The 23,979-nt window shown below is 48.5% G+C and overlaps 1 protein-coding gene and 1 pseudogene across 3 annotated transcripts in view; one reads left to right on the forward strand and one right to left on the reverse strand.

The window, feature by feature from the left end:
- The window catches only part of lhfpl7 (LHFPL tetraspan subfamily member 7), a 244,771-nt gene that overhangs the window by 163,556 nt on the left and 57,236 nt on the right, over positions 1 to 23,979 (reverse strand). The gene's annotated exons all lie outside the window — the stretch shown is intronic.
- On the forward strand, positions 4,883 to 5,161 carry LOC144606340 (small nuclear ribonucleoprotein F pseudogene; annotated as a pseudogene).

Genomic DNA, 23,979 nt, shown 5'->3' on the forward strand with positions numbered 1-23,979 from the left:
ATGCTGCCTGACCCGCTGAGTTACTCCAGCTTTTTGTGTCTGCCTACTGATCTATCCTGACTAGCCATCACCACCACCTCAAAGGAAATTACAATGGGTATTCGATGCCAACCTTGCCAGGAATGCCCCAATCCATGGGGACATTCGGTACAATAGTCTAGAAATGGCCTTGACCCACTGCTAACTGAATGCTTTCAAGAGAGAGCTAGATAGAGCTCTTAAGGATAGCGGAGTCAGGGGGTATGGGGAGAAGGCAGGAACGGGGTACTGATTGAGAATGATCAGCCATGATCACATTGAATGGCGGTGCTGGCTCGAAGGGCCGAATGGCCTCCTCCTGCACCTATTGTCTATTGTTTATTGTCTATTGTTTATTGTCTATTGTTTATTGTCTATCAGCGCAGTGAATTTTCTTTAGACCTAAATTCCAGAATCAGTTTGACGAAGGGTCCCGTCCTGAAATGTCACCTCAGCATGTTCACCAGAGATGCTGCCTGACCCACTGAGTTACTCCAACACTTTGTTTAGTTTAAGAATGACACAGAGTGCTGGAGTAACTCAGCGGGTCAGGCAGCATCTCTGGAGGAAAAGGATAGGTGACGTTACGGGTCGAAACCCTAAATGAGCTTGCCCCCCCTATATCAAAAATCTTCTAACACACCACTCTATCTCCAGGTCCCTCAGGTCGGCCGACTTGGGGCTACTGACTATCCCGCGGTCTAGGCTTAAACTCAGGGGTGACCGCGCTTTTGCGGTTGCAGCTCTTAGACTGTGGAACAGCATCCCTCTCTCCATCAGAACTGCCCCCTCCATCGACTCCATCGAAGGGCCGAATGGCCTACTCCTGCACCTATTATCTATTGTCTATTGACTCCTTTAAGTCCAGGCTCAAAACCTATTTCTACTCCCTAGCATTTGAGGCCCTCTGTGGGGGCGCTGTGAACTGTTTATGTATGTGCTGTTATGTTTGTGTGCCATTGTATGTTCGTTCTTAGTACCTAAACAGATGTACAGCACTTTGGTCAATGTGGGTTGTTTTTAAATGTGCTATACAAATAAAATTGACTTGACTTGACTTGACTTCACACTGCCTTTGTTGAGTTTAGTTTATTGTCACGTGTACCGAGGTACAGTGAAAAGCTTTTTTATTGGCTGACATCCAGTCAGCGGAAAGACTGTACATGATTACAATCAGGCCGTCCACAGTGTACAGATACACGATAAAGGGCATAATGTTTAGTGCAAAATAAAGTCCAGTCACGTCCGATTAAAGATAGTGCGAGGGTCTCCAATGAGGTGGATGGCAGCTCAGCACTGCTCTCTGGTTGTTGCTAGGATGGTTCAGTTGCCTGATAACAGCTGGGAGAAGCTGTTGCTGAATCTGGAGGTGTGCGTTTTCACACTTCTGTTTGCCTTGCTTGATAGATGATGGGAGGAGCTGGGAAGAAACAGTCCCTGGTCTTTTTTTATGACTTTATATTTTTTTATGTCTTTTTTTTTTCATGACCAAATTATTCATGTTGACACTTCAGTGTTGCAATGGATGAAGGCTGCGTTGCTCAAAATGCAATCGCTCAGAACTGAGAATGATATCGGCCTCTGAGGTAAACTAGCATCTGCAGTTCTTTGCTGCTCCAGAACTGCCTCACTGCCTTTCATTCTTAGAGTCATCGAGTCAAAGATACAGGTGGCAACACAGTGTGGAAACAGGCCCTTTGCCCACACCTGCCAACACGTCCCAGCTACACTAGTCCCACCTGCCCGCGCTTGGTCCATATCCTTCCAAACCTGTCCTATCCATGTACCTGTCTGACTGTTTCTTAAACGATGGGATAGTCCCAGCCTCAACTACCTCCTCTGGCAGCTTGTTCCATACACCCACCGCCCTTTACGTGAAAAAGTTACCCCTCAGATTCCTATTCCCCTTCACCTTAAACTTATGTCCTCTGGTCCTTGATTCCCCTACTCTGGGCAAGAGACTCTATGCATCTACCCGATCTATTCCTCTCATGATTTTATACACATTCCTTTCTCTCCTTCTCTCTAACATTGGAGAGGCACGGTAACACAGCAGTACACCCAGAGACCCGAGACGCCAGACACTAAACTAAGCTAAATCCCATTACAAGGGCCAGTACCCTTTTTAAGTTCAGTTTTTTTAGTTTAGTTTAGTTTAGTTTCGAGATATAGCGTGGAAACAGGCCCTTCGGTCCACCGGGTCCGTGCCGACCAGCGATCCCCACACGTTAACACTATCCTACACACACTAGGGTTAATTTACACTTATACCAAGCCAATTAAGCTAGAAACCTGCACGTCTTTGGAGTGTGGGAGGAAACCAGAGATCTCAGAGAAAACCCCCGCGGTCACGGGGAGAACGTACAAACTCCGTACAGACAGCACCCGTGGTCGGGATCGAACCTGGGTCTCTGGCGCTGCAAGCGCTGTGAGGCGGCAACTCTACCGCTGCGCCACCTTGTTGTGCTCGATAATCATCGCAGTTTATTGGCTTGTGTCTTCGGCCACTGCAGAGGGTGCGTTATAAATGCAAATTGTGCTCGTACTTATTGAAACCACTCCACGGGGTGGTCTCTGGTGGGGCTGCTGGTGTCTCTGAGGATTCAGCAGCTTTGCCCATCTAACTATGAATGTCAGTCATGAACAGGCAGCCATGAACATGGCATTACAATGGCCGGGAGCTGGGGACTATACTGTACGTTGTAGGAAGGAACTGCAGATGCTGGTTTAAACCGAAGATAGACACAAAATGCTGGAGTCTTAGCATCATGTTCAACTAGGGTTGCCAACTTCATCACTAACGAATAAGGGACAAAGGGTGACGTCACCGCCCCGCACCCCACGTGACCTCACCCAGCCAGTGGCCACATGCTCCCGCTCCACCAATGGCTGCTGCCTGGGCCGGGAGGTGGGTTGCTATGCAACCTCCGTTAGGCGGCGTGCGGACCTACACTGTCCGGCCCTACACTGTCCAGGCCTACACTGTCCGGGCCTACACTGTCCGGGCCTACACTGTCCGGGCCTACACTGTCCGGCCCTACACTGTCCAGACCTACACTGTCCAGGCCTACACTGTCCGGGCCTACACTGTCCGGGCCTACACTGTCCGGGCCTACACTGTCCGGCACTACACTGTCCAGACCTACACTATCCAGACCTACAGCAGCCGGGCTTGCAGTGTCCGGGCCTACACTGTCCTGGCCTACACTGTCCAGGCCTACACTGTCCAGGCCTACACTGTCCAGCCCTACACTGTCCAGGCCTACACTGTCCAGGCCTAAACTATCCAGACCTACAGCAGCCGGGCTTGCAGTGTCCGGGCCTACAGCGTCCGGACATGCAGCGCCCCCTGGGGCCTAATATGGGACAAAGGCGGTCCCGCACGGGACAAACCAATTTAGCCCAAAATACGGGATGTCCCGGCTAATACAGGACAGTTGGCAACCCTATGTTCAACACCGATATTGTGGGCCGAGAGGCCTGTTGCTGTGCTGTACAGTACTATGTTATGTTTTATAGTGTATAAACTTATATAGTGAACACAACAAGAAAGGTAAATGGATAAATGTGGGCAATGTAAGGCAGGCAACAAAGATTTACAAAAGGCAATTCGATTTATTCACAAAATGCTGGAGTAACTCAGCAGGTCAGACAGCATCTCGGGAGAGAAGGAATGGGTGACGTTTCGGGTCGAGACTCTTCAAAGGCAAGCTGTGTGTAACATACTTCATGAAGACAGACCCAAAATGCTGGAGTAACTCAGCGGGACAGGCAGCATCTCTGGATAGAAGGAATGGGTGACGTTTCGGGTCGAGACCCTTCTTCAGACTGAAGAAGCATTACGCCAGCATTTTGTGTCTAGATGGGGACTATACATGGTAGAGATTTTCATCTAAGCACCAGAGATCCCTGGTCTCACTGTGCTTAAGTAACCCACCTTGCAGTAAACGTTATCTCACCCAGGTCATTCCCTCTTCTCCCCTCTCCTATCGGGCAAAGAGGTACAGAAGTGTGAAAACGCACACCTCCAGATTTTGGGATGGTTTCTTCCCAGTTAACATCAAGCAACTAAATCATCCTATCAACAACTAGAGAGCGGTCCTGATCTGTTATCTACCTCATTGGAGACCCTTGGACTATCTTTAATCGGACTTTACTGGACTTAATCTTGCACTAAACGTTACTCCTTTTATCGTGTGTCTGTACGATGTGGATGGCTGGGTTGTAATCATGCGTTGTCTTTCTGCTGGCTGCTTAGCACGCAACAAAAGGTTTACACTGACAATAAAGAAAACTAAACTAAACTTCAGTGGAGATTATGTAGGAAGACATCAGCTCGCAGGTTGAACATGAAGAAGGGTCTCAACCCGAAACGTCATGTATCCATATTCTTCAGAGATGCTGCCTGACCTACTGAATTACTCCAGCACTTTTTTTTTTTAAACAAGAACAGGCTTGCACAGCTACGTATAAACTCCATTTTACACCCAGTGTACTGGGGATGGTGACCCCAGAAACAAGGCGCCCACACACAGAGGGCCACCTGAAGGCAGCTGGACAGGGATCCAAACTTGGAGAGGCCTTCTGTTCCTGTCCTTTGAGTCACAACTCACGGCGGCGCAGCGGCAGAGTTACTTCCTCACACCGCCAGAGACACAAGTTCGACCCTGTCCACGAGCACTGTCTGCACGCTGTCTGTCATGCTCTCCCCGTGACCTGCGTGGGGTTTTCTCCGGGTGCTCCGGTTTAAAAAAAATGTTTTTTTAAGAGATACAGTGCGGAAACAGGCCCTTCGGCCCACCGGGTCCGTGCCGCCCAGCGATCCCCGCACACATTAACATTATCCTACACACGAGAGTCGCCGCCATCATGAGTTTACCTTTGAATCCAAAGCCTTTCCTCAACGGGTTGACTGGCAAACCGGTCATGGTGAAGCTGAAGTGGGGCATGGAGTACAAGGGCAACCTGGTGTCAGTTGATGGGTACATGAACATGCAGCTGGCCAATACAGAAGAATATATCAATGGTGCTCTAGCGGGTCATCTTGGAGAAGTACTTACAAGGTGTAACAATGTATTGTACATCAGAGGAGTTGAAGAGGAAGAAGATGATGGAGAAATGAGAGAGTGATTTTATTTATTTTTTTAAATAACCACGTGTACAACTTTTGAAAGTTTTTTTATATTGAGCGATTAAAGAATCCATTTGCAATGCCCCACAGTAAGTCTGTTATTGTGATGCAAAATGTATTTTCTTCAGTTAAAAAAAAACAAACAACAAAAAAAACACTCTCCTACGCACACTAGGGACAATTTTTACATTTGCCTAGCCAATGAAACTACATACCTGTACGTCTTTGGAGTTTCCTCCTGCACTCCAAAGACGTGCAGGTTCGTAGGCTAAATTGGCTGAGGTAAAACTGTAAATTGTCCCCAGTGTGTGTGGGATAGCGTTAGTGTGCGGGGATCGCTGGGCGGCGCGGACTCGGTGGGACGAAGGCCTGGATAGTGGCTGCCCCTGGCAAGGTGTTGGCACCAACAGCAGCTAATTGGAACGGCAGCAATGTGATGTGCAGTCAGACAGGCAGCTCAGACTGATGTGAGATGTTTCCCGAGGTCACAGGAGGATCAAATCCCCCCCCCACCCCTCCACACGCCAGCTTCCCGCAACCCGGGAATTGATTACACTTGATTTAATTACCAGCTTTATTTTCAGCCCCGAGGATTCCAGTTTAGGAAAATAAAATGTAATTAAAATAACCCACAGAGGGTTAAAATTCAGAATCAATAATTAGAGTCATACAGTGTGGAAGCAGGCTCTTTGTCCACACCTTACCCAACATGTCCCATCTACATTAGTCCCACCCGCCTGCATTTGGCCCATTTCCTTCTAAACCAGTCCTATCCATGTACCTGTCTAAATGTTTCTTAAACGTTGTGATTGTACTTGCCTCAACTACCTCCTCTGGCAGCTCGTTCCATACGCCCACCACCCTTTTTTGTGAAAAATTTACCCCTCAGATTCATGTACACTTTTTCCCCTTTCACCTTAAAATTATAATATAATAATAATAATATAATATATTCCTTTATTCGTCCCACACCGGGGAAATTTACAGTGTTACAGCAGCAAAGTGGATAGCAAGAGATCAATCATTATAAATGAAAGATGCATAAATATGTCCCCTGGTTCTCGATCCCCTCACTCTGGGCAGGAGACTCTGGGCAGGAGACTGTGCATCCACCCAATCTATTCCTCTCATGATTCTCTCATACACCTCTAGAAGACTACCCCTCATCCTCCTGTGCTCCAGGGAATAGGGACCCAGCCTGCTCAACCTCTCCCTGTAGCTCAGGCTCTAGAGTTCTGGCGACATCCTTGTAAATCTTCGCTGCCCCCTTTCCAACTTAACAACATCTTTCCTACAACATGGTTCCCAGAACTGAACACAACACCGTAAATGCGGCCTTACCTACATCTTATACAACTGCAACATGCCCTCCCAACTTCTATACTCGTTACTCTGACTGATGAAGGTCAATGTGCCAAAAGCCTTTTTGACCACCCTCTCAATAGGATTCTCAATCCTATTTTTTTTTGTACTCTCCCTCTTCTCCACTCTCCCATCAGGCAAGAGGTACAGAAGTGTGAAAACGCACACCTCCAGATTCAGGGACAGTTTCTTCCCAGCTGTTATCAGGCAACTGAACCATCCTACCACCAACTATGCAGTGGTCCTGACCTCCCATCTAACTCATTGAAGACTCTCGGACTATCTTTAATTGGACTTTACACATCTTTACTTTACACTAAACGTCATTCCCTTTATACTGTATCTGTACACTGTGGACAGATACATGATACAGATTGTAATCATGTATAGTCTTTCCGCTGACTGGTTAGCACACAACAAAAAGCTTTTCACTGTACCTCGGTACAAATGACAATAGATTATTCAAGGGGTATGGGGAGAAAGCAGGAACGGGGTACTGATTGTGGATGATCAGCCATGATCACATTGAATGGTGGTGCTGGCTCGAAGGGCCGAATGGCCTACTCCTGCACCTATTTTCTATGTTACTATGAAAATAGAATTAAATTTGATTGGTGCAAGTATTCTTGGTGACTGTGAGCTGTGGAATGGGTCGTGAGTCAGGCTCCACTGATGTTTATATGTATTAAACTAAACTAAACTAAACTCTTGTGCTTTAGAGAGCACTTCAATTGTTGTTGAATGCTTTTATAGACAATAGACAATAGACAATAGGTGCAAGAGGAGGCCATTCGGCCCTTCGAGCCAGCACCGCCATTCAATGTGATCATGGCTGATCATTCTCAATCAGTACCCCGTTCCTGCCTTCTCCCCATACCCCCCGACTCCGCTATCCTTAAGAGCTCTATCTAGCTCTCTCTTGAATGCATTCAGAGAATTGGCCTCCACTGTCTTCTGAGGCAGAGAATTCCACAGATTCACAACTCTCTGACTGAAAAAGTTTTTCCCCATCTCAGTTCTAAATGGCCTACCCCTTATTCTTAAACTGTGGCCCCTTGTTCTGGACTCCTCCAACATTGGGAACATGTTTCCTGCCTCTAACGTGTCCATGGATATGTTGAAAAGTATAAGCATAATTGTTTCTATATTGTGTGTTCCTCTTTCCTCATTCGGCTCCACCTCTTAGTTTTGAACCATAGAGCACAGAAACAGGCCCTTCGGCCCAACTTGCCATGCCATCCAAATTGCCCCATTTACGTTAGTCCTACCTGCCCTTCCCTCAAAACATTTCCCATCCATGTACCTTTGCTTCAGGCTTCAGACTGTAGCGATACCGCGCGGAAACCGGCCCTTCAGCCCACCCATTCCATGCCTACCAGCGAGTCTGTTCTCGAATCCAATGTGGTTTCTTTGTCCTGCATTTACTGTCTGTCACCTCTTCCCTCAGATAGACACAAGAAGCTGGCGTAACTCAGCGGGACAGGCAACATTTCTGGAGAGAAGGAATGGGTGACGTTTTGGGTCGAAACCCTTCTTCAGACTGACAATGAAGGGTCTCGACCCGAAACGTCGCCCATTCCTTCTCTCCAGAGAAGCTGCCTGTCCTGAGTTACTCCAGCATTTTGTGTCTATCTTCGGTTTAAACCAGCACCTGCAGTTCCTTCCCACACCTCTTCCCACAGACCAGTCATGTAGGAGAGAGCTTCTCGGTATCTCCGTAATTACTACCCAAGTCCCCACGATATCCATTTACTGTTTATGATCTCTCGTTCCTCACACAGAGCTCGGAATTCAAATTGGAAATCATATTTGATTTGTGGCACACCGTGTGAGCTGTATCTGTTCTTAATGGATGAGAGGAGTTGCCCGAATTTGCTGTACATGGTGTCTACTGACAGAAATATATCCCTGACTGAGAGAATGCTCCTCACAGAAATTGCTGCTTCATAAATGGCTATCGTTTATAACTGTTGCTCGCTGCCGAAGCAGCAGTAAATGTTTTCACAAATGACCCCCATCAACATTTGCAAGATGCAACTCCTCATCCTCGGAGATTTCAATCTGCCTCTCAATTCTTTGCGCTCTCTCTTCACGCTGCGTTACCCTCTCATTCCTCGGTTTGCCTGTCCATCCATATCAACCACCCAATTCATTATATTGCCGTGCACTTGACCAAGGGCGGCACAGCGCCGGAGACCCCAGGTTCGACCCTGACTACGGGCGCTGTCTGCACGGAGTTTGTACGTTCTCACCGTGACCTGCGTGGGTTCTCTCCGGTTTTCCCCCCACACTCCAAAGACATAAATGCATAAATACAATAAATACATAAATACAAATGCACATAAATACAATCAAGACAAACTCAGGTACAACAGGTGGAGCAAAGGGGAAGATACAGAGTGCGGAATATAGTTCTCAGCATTGTAGCACACCAGTTCCATTGACCAAGTCCATTATCCACAATGGGGTAAACACTCAAGTACAACAGGTGGAACAAAGGAGAAGATACAGAGTGCGGAATATAGTTCTCAGCATTGTAGCACACCAGTTCCATTGACCAAGTCCATTATCCACAAAAATGGTGTGGATGACCCGAAACGTCACCCATCCTTTTTCTCCAGAGATGCTGCCTGACCTGATGAGTCACGCCAGCACTAGGTGTCTACCTTGGGCATAATGAATGTTGGCATGGTGATTCCCCAGCTTCTCTCACTCCTGAAAAAGTGCCGAGATTCACCTTTTTGTTTAGTTTTGAGGCACAGCTCGGAAGCAGGCCCTTCGGCCCACCGAGTCCGCCCCGACCAGTGATCCCTGCACACTAACACTATCCTGCGCACACTGGGGACAATTTTACAATTATACCAAGCCACTTAACCTATAAACCTGCATGGCTTTGCAACGTGGAAGAAAACCGGAGCACCCGGAGAAACCCACGCGGGTCACGGGAAGAACGTACAAACTCAGCACAGACAGCGCCCGTAGTCAGGATCGAACCCGGGTCCCTGGCGCTGTGAGGCAACAACTCTATCGCTGTGCTGTTCTTGTGCTGCACTGTTCTATATTCTACGCTTTAAGATTTCTGTTGCTTGTTATCGGACAACAGAAAAAAGGGCCACACAACGCTGAACAGGAAACCAGCTGAAGGGATGTGTGAGCTTCTCCTGGGGATTTCCACAGCTCAAATTAGCCGCATCCACTCCTGAAAACAACTTGGGTGTGTGTCTGTGTGTGTCTGTGTGTGTGTGTGTGTGCGTGAACTTACAATACTCTCGTCGCTCGGCCAAACTAACTAGCAGTCACTGAGCCCGGGGCTTTCCAAAACAAATGAGATTCCTCACATTCCCAAGCTCCCACAGGGTTTGCCGAATAAAAGAAAACACATTTTTATAACCCGGTTTATGTTGTGGAGGTTTTATTTTTGCAATCTGGATTCTGCTATTACAACAGTCACAACAGCTGCCCATGGAGTCTTTCCGATATTGAGCATGGAACCATTATGGGGGAGGCTGTCTTTTTCTCCTTTCTGTAAAGAATCACTGTCTACATCTGCAGGGGTTTTGCACTAATAGGCTTTAGGGTAAAGAGATACAGTGCAAAACAGTTTCGTCCCATCGAGTCCCGACACATCACGGGCAATCTTTACAATTTTTACAGAAACACCAGAGACCCGGGTTCAATCCTGACTGCGAGCGCTGTCTGTCTGTACGGAGTTTGTACGTTCTCCCCGTGACCTGCGTGGGTTTTCTACAAGATCTCCAGTTTCCTCCCACACTCCAAAGACGTGTTGCCTTCCACATTCGACACACTGCAGGTTAGCAGGTTAATTGGCTTTGTAGAAATGTCAAATTGTCCCTAGTGTGCGTAGGGTAGTGTTAGGGTGGGGGGGATCGCTGGCCGTCGCCCGGACTCGGTGGGCCGAAGGGCCTGCTTCCATGCTGTATCTCTGTGTCTGTGTCTGTATTGCCTGATTCCACTTTTGAACAGTGTACATTCATTGCCTGACTTTGTTATTTTATTTAGAACAGAGTCTCCCTGCAGCCCACAGAGCGGCTGTGGTTAAAACAACAGTTTCCAGCTCGTGTGGGCTCAATGACTTTGTACAAGCGCCTTCTCTCCGAGTGTGTTTGGGGAGGTGGGTGGCCAAGAGTCAAGAGTGTTTCATTGAGGTATGTCCCAGACAGAACAAGGAAACTCTTACTTGCAGCAGCACAACAGAATATGTAAACATAGTGCACTGTAAACAACACAGTCGACGAGAAAGAAAAGTTCACTGTGTGCATGTGTGTATCCTACATTAGGGACAATGTTTACAATTTTACAGAAGCCAACTAACCTACAAGTCCACAAGTTTTTGGAGTGTGGGAGGAAACCGGAGCACCCGGAGGAAACCCAATCGGTCACACGGAGAATGTACAAACACCCTGTGTGTATATATATACACACAGTCTGAAGAAGGGTCTCGACCCGAAACGTCACCCATTCCTTCTCTCCTGAGATGCTGCCTGACCTGCTGAGTTACTCCAGCATTTTGTGAATAAATACCTTCGATTTGTACCAGCATCTGCAGTTATTTCCTTATATATATATATATATATACATTTGTATACACACGCGCGCACACACACACACACACACACACACACACACACACACACACACACACACACACACACACACACACACACACACATATATATCTATATATATACACTGAATTATGTTCCTATCTTCGGTATAAACCAGCATCTGCAGTTCCTTCCTGCATAAATTATCTGAAATATATGTATGGGAAGAAGTTACCCAAGTCTGTGCACACAGAGCGCCATAACATTGAGGATTTGTGTTTGAATTCCTCCAAAGACCAAAACTGGAACTCCAGTACCCGGCATTGATAGCAGAAGAAAAGATCCACCATCATATGATAGGTTTATCATAGAGTCATAGAGTGATACAGTGTGGAAGCAGGCCCTTCGGCTCAACTTGCCCACACCGGCCAGCATGTCCCAGCTACACTAGTCCCACTTGCCTGCGCTTGGTCCATATCCCTCCAAACCTGTCCTATCTATGTACCTGTCTGACTGTTTCTTAAACGATGGGATAGTCCCAGCCTCAACTACCTCCTCTGGCAACTTGTTCCATACACCCACTACCCTCTGTGTGAAAAAATCACCCCTCGGGTTCCTATTACATTTTTCCCCTTCACCTCGAGCCTATGTCCTCTGGTCCTCGATTCCGCGACACTGGAATCTATGCATCTACCCAATCTATTCCTCTCACGATTTTGCACACCTCTATAAGATCACCCCTTATCCTCCAGCACTCCATTGAATAGAGACCCAGCCTACTCAATCTCTCCCTATAGCTCACACACCCTCTAGTCCTGGCAACATCCTCGTAAATCTTTTCTGAACCCTTTCAAGCTTGACAATATCTTTCCTATAACATGAAAAGTTTTTTGGTTTTAGTTCTAGAGATACAGTGCGGAAACAGGACCGTCGGCCCACCGAGTCTGTGGAATTCTCTGCCTCAGAAGGCAGTGGAGGCCAATTCTCTGAATGCATTCAAGAGAGAGCTAGATAGAGCTCTTAAGGATAGCGGAGTCAGGGGGTATGGGGAGAAGGCAGGAACGGGGTACTGATTGAGAATGATCAGCCATGATTACATTGAATGGCGGTGCTGGCTTGAAGAGCCAAATGGCCTACTCCTGCACCTATTGTCTATAGTCTATTGTCTATAATCCACGCCAACCAGCGATCCCCGCACACTAACACAACCAACGCACACTAGGGACAAATGACATTTATACCAAGCCAATTAACCTACAAACCTGTGTGTCTTTGGAGTGTGGGAGGAAACCGAAGATCTCAAAGCCCACGCAGGTCACGGGGAGAACGTACAAACTCTGTGCAGACATACAAACGTTAATAGGTAAAGAAACGTCGGAGCCTTTCTTACACCCGCTGCACTGACTCCCGTTAACTGAGCACTATAACCCGGCAAAGTGAACTTCACTTTCATTTCTTCCTGAGATTACCGAGACCGTTAGAAGGACAAGGGGGGAACCTCAATGAAACTTACCGAATAGTGAAAGGCTTGGATAGAGCGGGTGTGGAGAGGATGTTTCCACTAGTGGGAGAGTCTAGGACCAGTGGTCACATCCTCAGAATTAAAGCACGTTCCTCTCCTGGAGAGGAGGAGGAATTTCTTTAGTCAGAGGGTGGTGAATCTGTGGAATTCATTGCCACAGAAGGCTGTGGAGGCCAAGTCAGTGGATATTTTTAAGGCGGGGGTGGACAGGTTCTTGATTAGTATGGGTGTCAGGGTTTATGGGGAGAAGGCAGGAGAATGGTGTTGAGAGGGAGAGTTTGGTCAGCCATGATTGAATGGCGGGGTAGACTTGATGGGCCGAATGGCCTAATTTGTTCCTCTGACTTATGAACTTATTACAATCTGTTCTCCCCTGCAGACAGCACATATTGCACAGGGAAATGTTCCTTATGAATGGGAAGCAGTCAGCTGATAGTCACACTGACCCTGTGCAAGTTCCTTAAAGTGGGGATCTAAGAATTATGAGACCGTTTCATTCAACCAGTCAGTAACTCAACTTTGTGCCGTTATCGTTGCATGATCCACCAAAATCAGACTCAATCTCCATTAAAGAGAGACACAAAGTGCTGAAGTAATTCAGCGGGTCAGGCAGTGTCTCTGCAGAAAAGGACAGGTGTCGCTTCGGGACGAGACTCTTCTTCAGACTGAGAGTCAGGGGAGAGAGAATCTAGAGGCATGAAAAGGTTTAGAACAAATCAGAGCCGGCACCAAGGGAGGGAGTTGTGTGTTTAATCTGTTCCCTGATCCTGGCTTTCGCGTAGGGTCCAGTACCCTCTTAGTTACTGCTCAGAACCAGACAGACACAATAAAAATCTCAGTGCAGTGGTGAGTTTCCTTTCTCTCCGGAGATGCTGCCTGTCCCGCTGAGTTACTCCAGCATTTTATGCCTATCTTCAGTGTAAACCCGCATCTGCAGTTCCTTCCTACACAGTCAATCTCCACCATCTTCTCTCAACACCTCTGGCCTTCAGTTAGTGGGAAACAATAGCTCTCTCATACTACTGTGAACGGGTGGTCAGTGATGGACTCGGTGGGCTGACGAGCCCGTTTCCACACCGTATCTTTTGTTCAATCAACTCAATCCATACACAAAGGATGAATTTGTGTGCGATACACTAAAAATATTCGGTTGCTGGCCCTGATTTGTCCCGGTCTTTTCTTGCTTCCAGTTCCACCCCCACCACAATCAGTCCGAAGAAGGGCCCCGACCCCGAAACATCACCTAACCGCTGTTCTCCGGAGATGCTGCCTGTCCCGCTGAGTTACTCCAGCATGTTGTGTCTAGTTTTGGTATAAACCAGCATCGGCAGTTCCTTTTCATGACACTAAAAATATTGTCTAGGTCAACCACCTGAGTATAAAATTAGAATTGCGGACGGGGCGGCACGGTGGCGCAGCGGTAGAGTTGCTGCCTCACAGCGCCACAGTCCCCGGTTCGGACCTGACTACGGGTGCTGTCTGTACGGAGTTTGTACGTTCCCCCCGTGACTGCGTGGGTTTCCCCCGGGTGCTCCGGTTTCATCCCACATTCCAAAGCCTTGCGGGTTTGTAGTTATAATTGTCTTCAGTAACATTTGTAAATTGTCACTGGTGTGTAGGATAGTGCTAGTACGCGGGAGATGCTTTTGGGCACGGACTCGGTGGGCCGAAGGGCCTGCATCCGCGCTCTATCTCTAAGCTAGACTAGAAGGTTGTAAATCTACACACAAAGGGGCCTCCGGGCAACATTGTGAACGTCTGCCCGCATTTAAAGCAGACATTTCCTTTGCTCCTCGGCCTTTATCTCTATTTACTCAGTGGATTTCCTATCTCTCTCCTGTTTTTTCCAGGCGCATGGAAAGGCATCCAGATCAGCAACAATGAGGTCGGAAATGCAATTGCTGCCAAGGTTGATATCTGGCACACCGACCGCTGCTATTTCCAGAGCAGGCTTAGCGTGTTCAGTGCAGCTTATCGGCAATGGCTGCTCCCCTCCCCAACGTCTGTTCACCTTCTGCACAGCGACTGCAAAGCCCTGCTTCCATCTGTGTTTATCTGACTGCCCTCACCTTCCCCTCACAGAAACGACACCAAGTGCCGGAGTAACTCAGCGGGTCAGGCAGCATCTCTGGAGAACATGGACAGGTGACGTTACAGGTCTGGACCCTGCCTCAGATAGCAGCGGATGGCCAAAGGGTCCATTCCCGAGCTGTATCTCTAAACTATGAACTGAATGGTGAAGCAGAGTGCTGGAGTAACTCAACGGGTCAGGCAGCATCTCTGGAGAACATGGATAGGTGACGTTTCACAGAGTGCTGGAGTAACTCAGCGGGTCAGGCAGCGTCTCTGGAGAACCATGGACAGGGGGCGTTTTGGGCGTGGGAGGGTGGGGAGGTAAATTATTCCCAACCTTCCTCTCTGCCTCGTCTCCAACCTTGCCCTGTGAACAAGCTTGTGTGTCAGGCGTGGTGGCGCAGCGGTAGAGTTGCTGCCTCACGGCGCCAGAGACCCGGGTTTGATCCTGACCTCGGGTGCTGTCTGCACGGAGTTTGTACGTTCTCCCCGTGACACAGTGGGTTTTCTCCGGGTGCTCCGGTTTCCTCCCACTCTCCAAAGATGTACATGTTTGTAGGTTAATTGGCTTCTGTAAATTGCCTCTGGTGTGTAGCATAGAACTAGCGTACAGGGTGATCAAGGTACACTACATCAGGGTCGGCAGGGACCCAGTGGATCGAAGAGCCTGTGCTGTATCTCAAAAGTCTAAAGTCTAACCAGTGTACGGGGTGATCGCTGGTCGGCGGAGGCTCAATGGGCCGTAGCGGCCTGTTTCTGCGCTGCATGTCTAAAGTCCAAAATCTAAATCTAACGAGTGTACAGGGTGTACAGACTATTATCTGAATGGTGGCCGATTAGGAGAAGGGGAGATGCAACGAGACCTGGGTGTCGTGGTACACCAGTCATTGAAAGTAGGCATGCAGTTGCAGCAGGCAGTGAAGAAAGCGAATGGTATGTTGGCATTCATAGCGAGGGGATTTGAGTATAGGAGCAGGGAGGTTCTGCTGCAGTTGTACAGGGCATTGGTGAGACCACACCTGGAGTATTGTGTGCAGTTTTGGTCTCCTAATCTGAGGAAAGACATTCTTGCCATAGAGGGAGTACAGAGAAGGTTCACCAGATTGATTCCTGGGATGGCAGGACTTTCATATGAAGAAAGACTGGATAGACTCGGCTTGTACTCGCTGGAATTTAGAAGATTGAGGGGGGATCTTATAGAAACTTACAAAATTCTTAAGGGGTTGGACAGGCTAGATGCAGAAAGATTGTTCCCGATGTTGGGGAAGTCCAGAACAAGGGGTCACAGTTTAAGGATAAGGGGGAAGTCTTTTAGAACCGAGATGAGAACGTTTTTTTTCACACAGAGTGGTGAATCTGTGGAATTCTCTGCCACAGAAGGTAGTTGAGGCCAGTTCATTGGCTATATTTAAGAGGGAGTTAGATGTGGCCCTTGTGGCTAAAGGGATCAGGGGGTATGGAGAGAAGGCAGGTACGGTGCAGGCTCGAAGGGCCGAATGGCCTACTCCTGCACCTATTTTCTATGTTTCTATGTTTCTATGTGAGCATCGGTTGGCGTGGACTCAGTGGGTCAAAGGGCCCATTTTCACACTGTATCCGTAAACTAAACTAATTTCTGTGCGATTCCTATTCACAAAATGCTGGAGTAACTCAGCAGGTCAGGCAGCATCTCTGGGGAGAAGGAAACATGGTGGCTGCTTTGTTGGGTATTTCTGATGCTTGCTGATCCTCGTTGGTTCGGGAGGTATGAGCACTTCCTGCCTTGTGGCCAGCGATACTGCCTTCTCCTCTCTGCTCACTCAGCCTGAGCCCGACAAGCTGTCGAGGGGTCTCGGCCCGAAACGTCGGCCATTCCTTTTCTCCAGAGACGCTGCCTGACCCGCTGAGTTACAGTTTTCCTGCTTTTTTGTGTCTATCTCGGGTGCACAGAGGGGCAGTTGATCAGCCAAGCCACTGCACATTGTGCGTTAATCAGTTCCATGCAGATTCGTAGCTGGAAGCATCTCATGCAATCTGGAATTATTGTATTGGTTCTGTTTCGAGGACGTTGCCCACGGCCACTGACTTTGAGCACTTCTACAGCTGTTAAATTGACTGCTTTGTGGGAGATTGCACGCGGACTGCAAGATGAAGAGTCCTTCCTATATCCCCCTTGTGACTGGCCCGTTATGACTAAGACAGAGGAGCAGAATTAATGTTTCAATGGCGCTTTATTGACACATGCACCAAAGTACAGAAGGGTCTCGATCCAAAACGTCACCTATTCCTTTTCTCCAGAGTTGCTGCCTGGGTTAGCTTTTTGTGTCTATCTTCGGTACAAACCATCATCTGCAGTTCACGTCCTACACAAGCTGCCTGCTTGGCTACCGGACAATTCGACCACCTGAGCCTTGCTACCTGTATCCCTGTGCAAACGTCACACAATGACAATGATCCCGCAGATGATTGGGTTAGCGTGTGAGGAGGAGCGTTTGATGACTCTGGCCTGTACTCGCTGGAGTTTAGAAGGATAAGGGGGAAGATCTTGTTAAAACTAGTCAAATACTGAAAGGCCCATCTAAAGTGGCCCATCAAAAGGGCGGCACGGTGGCGCAGCGGTAGAGTTGCTGCCTTACAGTGAATGCAGCGCCGGAGACTCAGGTTCGATCCCGACTACGGGCGCCGTCTGTATGGAGTTTGTACGTTCTCCCCGTGACCTGCGTGGGTTTTCTCCCAGATCTTCGGTTTCCTCCCACACTCCAAAGATGTACAGGTATGTAGATTAATTAACTGGGTAAATGTAAAAATTGTCCCTAGTGTGTGTAGGATAGTGTTAATGTGCGGGGATCGCTGGGCGGCGCGGACTCGGTGGGCCGAGGGGCCTGTTTCTGCGCTGTATCTCTAAATCTAAAAGTCACCTATTCCTTTTCTCCAGAGTTGCTGCCTGGGTCACTCCAGCTGTTTGTGTCTATCTTCGGTGCAAACCAGCATCTGCAGTTCACGTCCTACACAAGCTGCCTGCTTGGCTACAGGACAATTCGACCACCTGAGCCTTGCTACCTGTATCCCTGTGCAAACGTCACACAATGACAATCATCCCGCAGATGATTGGGTTAGCGTGTGAGGAGGAGCGTTTGATGACTCTGGCCTGTACTCGCTGGAGTTTAGAAGGATAAGGGGGAAGATCTTGTTAAAACCAGTCAAATACTGAAAGGCCCATCTAAAGTGGCCCATCGAAAGGGCGGCACTTTGGCGCAGCGGTAGAGTTGCTGCCTTACAGTGAATGCAGCGCCGGAGACTCGGGTTCGATCCTGACTACGGGCGCCGTCTGTACGGAGTTTGTACGTTCTCCCCGTGACCTGCGTGGGTTTTAACCGAGATCTTCGGTTTCCTCCCACACTCCAAAGACGTACAGGTATGTAGGTTAATTGACTGGGTAAATGTAAAAATTGTCCCTAGTGTGTGTAGGATAGTGTTAATGTGCGGGGATCGCTGGACGGCGCGGACCCGGTGGGCCGAATGGCCTGTTTCCGCGCTGTATCTCTAAATCTAAAAAAAAATCTAAAGTGGATGTTTCAGTTTTAGTTACGGTTTTAGAGATACATTGTGGAAACAGGCCCTTCGGCCCAAGTCCACAATGACCGTCGATCACCTGTTTACACCGGTTCTATCCTATACAGTTGGGACGTTTTTTTTAACAGTAGGCCCTAAGAGATACGGCATGGAAACAGGCCCTCGGCCCAAATCCACGCCGACCATCGATCACCCATTCACACCTATTCTATGTTATCTTACTCTCATCCACTTCCTGCACACCAGGGACGATTTAAAATTTACAGAAGCCAATTAAGCTAGAAGCATGCACGTTGTTGGAATGCGGGAGTATACTGGAGCACCCGGAGAAAACACTGCGGTCACGGGGAGAACGTACAAACTCTGTACCGACAGCACCCTTAGTCAGGATTGAACCCGGGTCTCTGGTGCTGTGAGACAGCAACTTTACCAGGTGCTCTGCTTTCCTCCCACACTCCAAAGATGAAGATGCTTGTAGATTAATTGGCTTCGGTAAAATTGTAAATTGTTCCTAGTGTGCGGGATAGTGCTAGTGTAGGGGGGGATCGCTGGTCGGCGTGGACTCGGTGGGCCGAAGGGCCTGTTTCCGCGCTGTTCTCTCTAAAGTCTAAAGGATTGCCACTGAACTGTATGGAACTAATTCTGAGTAGGAAGTGAACTGCAGATGCTGGTTTGCAACAAAGATAGACACAAAATGCTGGAGTAACTCGTGCAGAATCTCTGGAGAAAAGGAATAGGTGACGTTTTGGGTCGAGACCCTTCTGTACTTAGGCAATAAAGTGCCATTGAAACATCATTTCTGCTACTGAGTCTTCCGGTCATAAAGGGTCAGTCAGAAGGGGAACATAGGAAGAACTCTTCATCTTGCACTTGCCAGTTGATCTGATCTATTCTTGCCATTGAGGGAGTGCCGATCGACTGGACTTGCGTTCACAGGAATTTAAAAGAACGAGAGGGGATCTCATAGAAACATTTAAAATTCATAAGGGATTGGACAGACTAGATGCAGGAAAAATGTTCCCCATGTTGGGGGAGTCCAGTACCAAAGGGGCCACAGTTTAAGAATAAGGGGTAGGCCATTTAGGACAAAGATGAGGAAAACCCTTTTCAGCAAGAGAGTTGCGAATCGCCAATTGCCAATTGCGAGTTGCCAATTCACTGGATGTTTTCAGACGAGAGTTGGATTTAGCTCTTAGGGCTAACGGAATCAAGGGATATGGGGGGAAACACCAGGAACATGGTACAGATTCTGGGTGATCAGCCGTGATCATATTGAATGGCGGTATGGCTCGAAGTGCCGAATGGCCTACTCCTGCACCTACTTTCTATGGCTCTATGATCACAGTCCGTGTGCAATCTCCCACAAAGCAGTCAATCAATGTAAGAGCTGCAGAAGCACTCAAACACAGTGGCTGCGGGCAATGTCCTAAAAACAGAACCAATACTATAATTTCAGATTGCAAGGGATGCTTCCAGCTACGGATCTGCATGGAACTGAGACAAAATATGGCTTTAAGTAGCTTCAGCAACCATGAAGAGCCATTCATTATTTACAAGAACATTCCTGGATTTGCCTGTCACCTTGAATCAAATAACGCACTTGACTCGACTTTGTGCACTGATGGCTTTCCTCAGGGGCTCTTCGCATTGAATTTGACCCCAGTGAGGAGAGATTTAGTTTAGGAAGATAACTGCAGATGCTGGTACAAATCGAAGGTATCACAAAATGCTGGAGTAACTCAGCAGGTCAGGCAGCATCTAGGAGAAAGGGAATGGGTGACGTCTCGGGTCGAGACCCTTTTTCAGACTGATGTCAGGGGGGCAGGACAAAGAAAGGATATAGGTGGAGATAGGAAGATAGAGGGAGAACTGGGAAGGGGAGGGGAAGAGAGGGACAGAGGAACTATCTAAAGTTGGAGAAGTTAATGTTCCAAGCTGCCCAAGCGAAATATGAGGTGCTGTTCCTCCAATATCCGGTGGGCCTCACTATGACACTGGAGGAGGCCCATGACAGAAAGGTCAGACTGGGAATGGGAGGGGGAGTTGAAGTGCTCAGCCATCGGGCGATCAGGTTGGCTAAGGTGGACTGAGCGAAGGTGTTGAGCGAAATGATCGCCGAACCTGCGTTTGGTCTCGCCAATATAGAGAAGTTGACATCTAGAGCAGCGGATGCAATAGATGAGGTTGGAGGAGGTGCAGGTGAACCTCTGTCTCACCTGGAAAGACTGTTTGGGTCCTTGGATGGAGTTGAGGGGGGAGGTAAAGGGACAGGTGTTGCATCTCGTGCGGTTGCAGGGGAAAGTGCCCGGGGATGAGGTGGTTTGGGTGGGAAGGGACGAGTGGACCAGGGAGTTACGGAGGGAATGGTCTCTGCGGAATGCAGAAAGGGGAGGGGATGGGAAGATATGGCCAGTAGTGGGGTCCCGTTGTAGGTGACGGAAATGTTGGCGGATGATTTGTTGGATCCGCTGGCTGGTGGGGTGGAAGGTGAGAATGAGGGGGATTCTGTCCTTGTTACGAATGGGGGGAGGGGGAGCAAGAGCGGAGCTGCGGGATGTAGAAGAGACCCTAGTGAGAGCCTCATCTGTAATGGAAGAGGGGAAGCCCCGTTTCCTGAAGAATGAGGACATCTCTGATGGCCTAGTGTGAAACACCTCATCCCGGGCGCAGATGCGGCGTAGACGGAGGAATTGGGAGTAGGGGATAGACTTTTTGCAGGGGACCGGGTGGGAAGAAGTGTAGTCCAGATAGCTGTGGGAGTCAGTGGGTTTGTAGTAGATGTCCGTCACTAGTCTGTCTCCTGTGATGGAGATGGTGAGATCCAGAAACGGGAGGGAGATGTCGGAGATGGTTCAAGTATATTTAAGGGCAGGATGGAAATTGGAGGTGAAGTGTATGAAGTCAGTGAGTTCTGCATGGGTGCAAGAGGTAGCACCAATGCAGTCGTCGATGTAGCGGAGGTAGAGTTCAGGGATGGGGCCGGTGTACATCTGGAACAGGGATTGTTCGACGTACCCGACAAAGAGGCGGGCGTAGCTAGGGCCCATGTGAGTGCCCATAGCTACGCCTCTGGTTTGGAGGAAGTGGGAGGAGTCAAAGGAGAAGTTGTTGAGGGTAAGAACCAGCTCTGCTAGGCGGAGGAGAGTGTTGGTCGATGGGGATTGGCTGGTTCTACGGTCGAGGAAGAAACGGAGGGCTTCAAGACCATCCTTGTGGGGGATGGAAGTGTAGAGTGACTGGACATCCATGGTGAAGATGAGGGAGTGGGTGCCTGGAAACCGGAAGTTATCGAGGAGACGGAGAGTGTGTGAGGTGTCTTGGACGTAGGTGGGGAGGGATTTGACCAGGGGGGATAGGATGGAGTCGACGTAGGTGGAAATAAGTTCGGTGGCACATGAACAGGCAGAGACAATGGGTCAGCAGCAGCTCAGTTGACCAATTGCCCCACCATGCAGCCAAAATAGGCACAAAATGCAGGAGTAACTCAGCGGGTCAGGCAGCATCTCTGGAGAAAAGGAATAGGTGATGTTTCGGGTCAAGACCCTTCTTCAGACTGAGAGTCAGAAGAAAGGGGAAACGAGAGATAGAGACGGTGATATAGAGAGATATAGAACAAATGAATGAAAGATATGAAAAATGTGACATGACAAAGGAAACAGGCCATTGTTCGCTGTGGGCCAGGTGAAAACCAGTTACAGACAATGAGACTGAACACGATGAATAAAGTCCTCGACCTGAAACGTCACCCATTCCTTCACTCCAGAGATCATAAGGTCAATAGACAATAGACAATAGGTGCAGGAGGAGGCCATTCGGCCCTTTGAGCCAGCACCGCCATTCAATGTGATTATGGCTGATCATTCTCAATCAGTAACCCGTTCCTGCCTTCTCCCCTTACCCCCTGACTCCGCTATCCTTAAGAGCTTAAGAGGACTAGAATTGGGCGATTCTGCCCTATCAAGTCAACTTCACCATTCAATCATGGCTGATCTATCTCTCCTCCCTAACCCCATTCTCCTGCCTTCTCCCCATAACCTTTGACACCTGTACTAATTAAGAATCGATCTGTCTCTGCCTTAAAAATATCCACTGACGGCCTCCACAGCCGTCTGTGGCAAAGAGACCCATAGACTCACCACGCTCTGACTGAAGACATTTCTCCTCATCTCCTTCCTAAAAGAACGTCCTTTAATGCTGTCTGTCCCACTGAGTTACTCCAGCATTTTGTATCTAAGATGGCTTTGAAGCTGGTGCAATTTGCGTGGGGGAGGGATGGAGAGAGAGGGGATGCAAGGGTTACTTGAAGTTAGAGAAATCAATACCCATGCCACTGGGTTGTAAGCTGCATAAGCGAAATGTGAGGTGCTGTTCCTCCAGTTTGCGTGTGGGCGTGCAGCCGCTGGCTATCAAAATCTCATAGACAGCTGCCAACGCCCTGCTCAGATGCACGTGGTCTCAGTAGGAAAACACACCCTCTTCAAAACAAGAAGGGTTATACGTACGAGGAATGTCACCGTCGATTTTCTCTCTGCTTGTGGGGAACAAAGGGCTGCTGAAGTTCAAATACGTCTGCATCGTTCAGTTTAGTTTAGAGACACAGCGCGGAAACAGGCCCTTCAGCCCACCGGGTCCGCGCCGCCCAGCGATCCCCGAACACTAACACTATCCTACACCCACTAGGGACAATTTTTACATTTACCAAGCCAATTAACCTGCATACATGCACGTCTTTGGAGTGTGGGAGGAAACCAAAGGTCTCGGAGAAAACCCACGCAGGTCATGGGGAGAACGTACAAACTCCGTACGGACAGCACCCGTAGTCGGGATCGAACCCGGGTCTCCGGCGCTGCATTCGCTGTAAGGCAGCAACTCTACCGCTGCGCCATTGTGACCGCCCACGTTGCCTGTTGAAATTGCAAAGAGCAAAGGGGAGTGGATCCAGGCCAAATACCATGGCCATTTGAGCCTGGGATTCACTCAACAGGACAGAGATGGAAACACTATTGTCCAGGGTTGTAAAGAAGACACTGGAAACGATGATCAATTCTCATAAGTTCACAAGTGCTAGGAGAAGAATTAGGCCATTCGGCCCATCAAGTCAAGTCAAGTCAATTTTATTTTTGTATAGCACATTTAAAAACAACCCACGTTGACCAAAGTGCTGTACATCAGTTCAGGTACTAAGAAACGAACATACAATGGCACAAAAACATAACAGCACATACATAAACAGTTCACAGCGCCCCCTCAGAGGGCCTCAAACGCTAGGGAGTAGAAATAGGTTTTGAGCCTGGACTTAAAGGAGTCGATGGAGGGGGCAGTTCTGATGGGGAGAGGGATGCTGTTCCACAGTCTAGGAGCTGCAACCGCAAAAGCGCGGTCACCCCTGAGCTTAAGCCTAGACCGCGGGATAGTCAGTATACATACAGTCATACAGGACGACAGTGAAACTAAGACGACACTAGAAGCATTACCTTGCCCACAGGCAATAGTGGACCATTATGTTCCATCGTGTATCGAATATTATCTTTCTTACAATGATTGAGGCGCCAGTTGTCCCAATGCCACTAATGCATCTCAAAACAAATTGGTCTTCTCTCCTAAGTTCATAAGTTGTCGGAGCAGCTTTAGGCCATTCGGCCCATCAAGTCTACTCTGCCATTCAAACATGGCTGATCTATCTTTCCCTATCTTCCCCATTCTGGTGCCTTCTCCCCTTAAACCCTGACACCCGTACTAATCAAGAATCTTGATTG

The sequence above is a fragment of the Rhinoraja longicauda genome, chromosome 26 (assembly GCF_053455715.1).
Source record: "Rhinoraja longicauda isolate Sanriku21f chromosome 26, sRhiLon1.1, whole genome shotgun sequence".
Classification (NCBI taxonomy): Eukaryota; Metazoa; Chordata; class Chondrichthyes; order Rajiformes; family Arhynchobatidae; genus Rhinoraja; species Rhinoraja longicauda.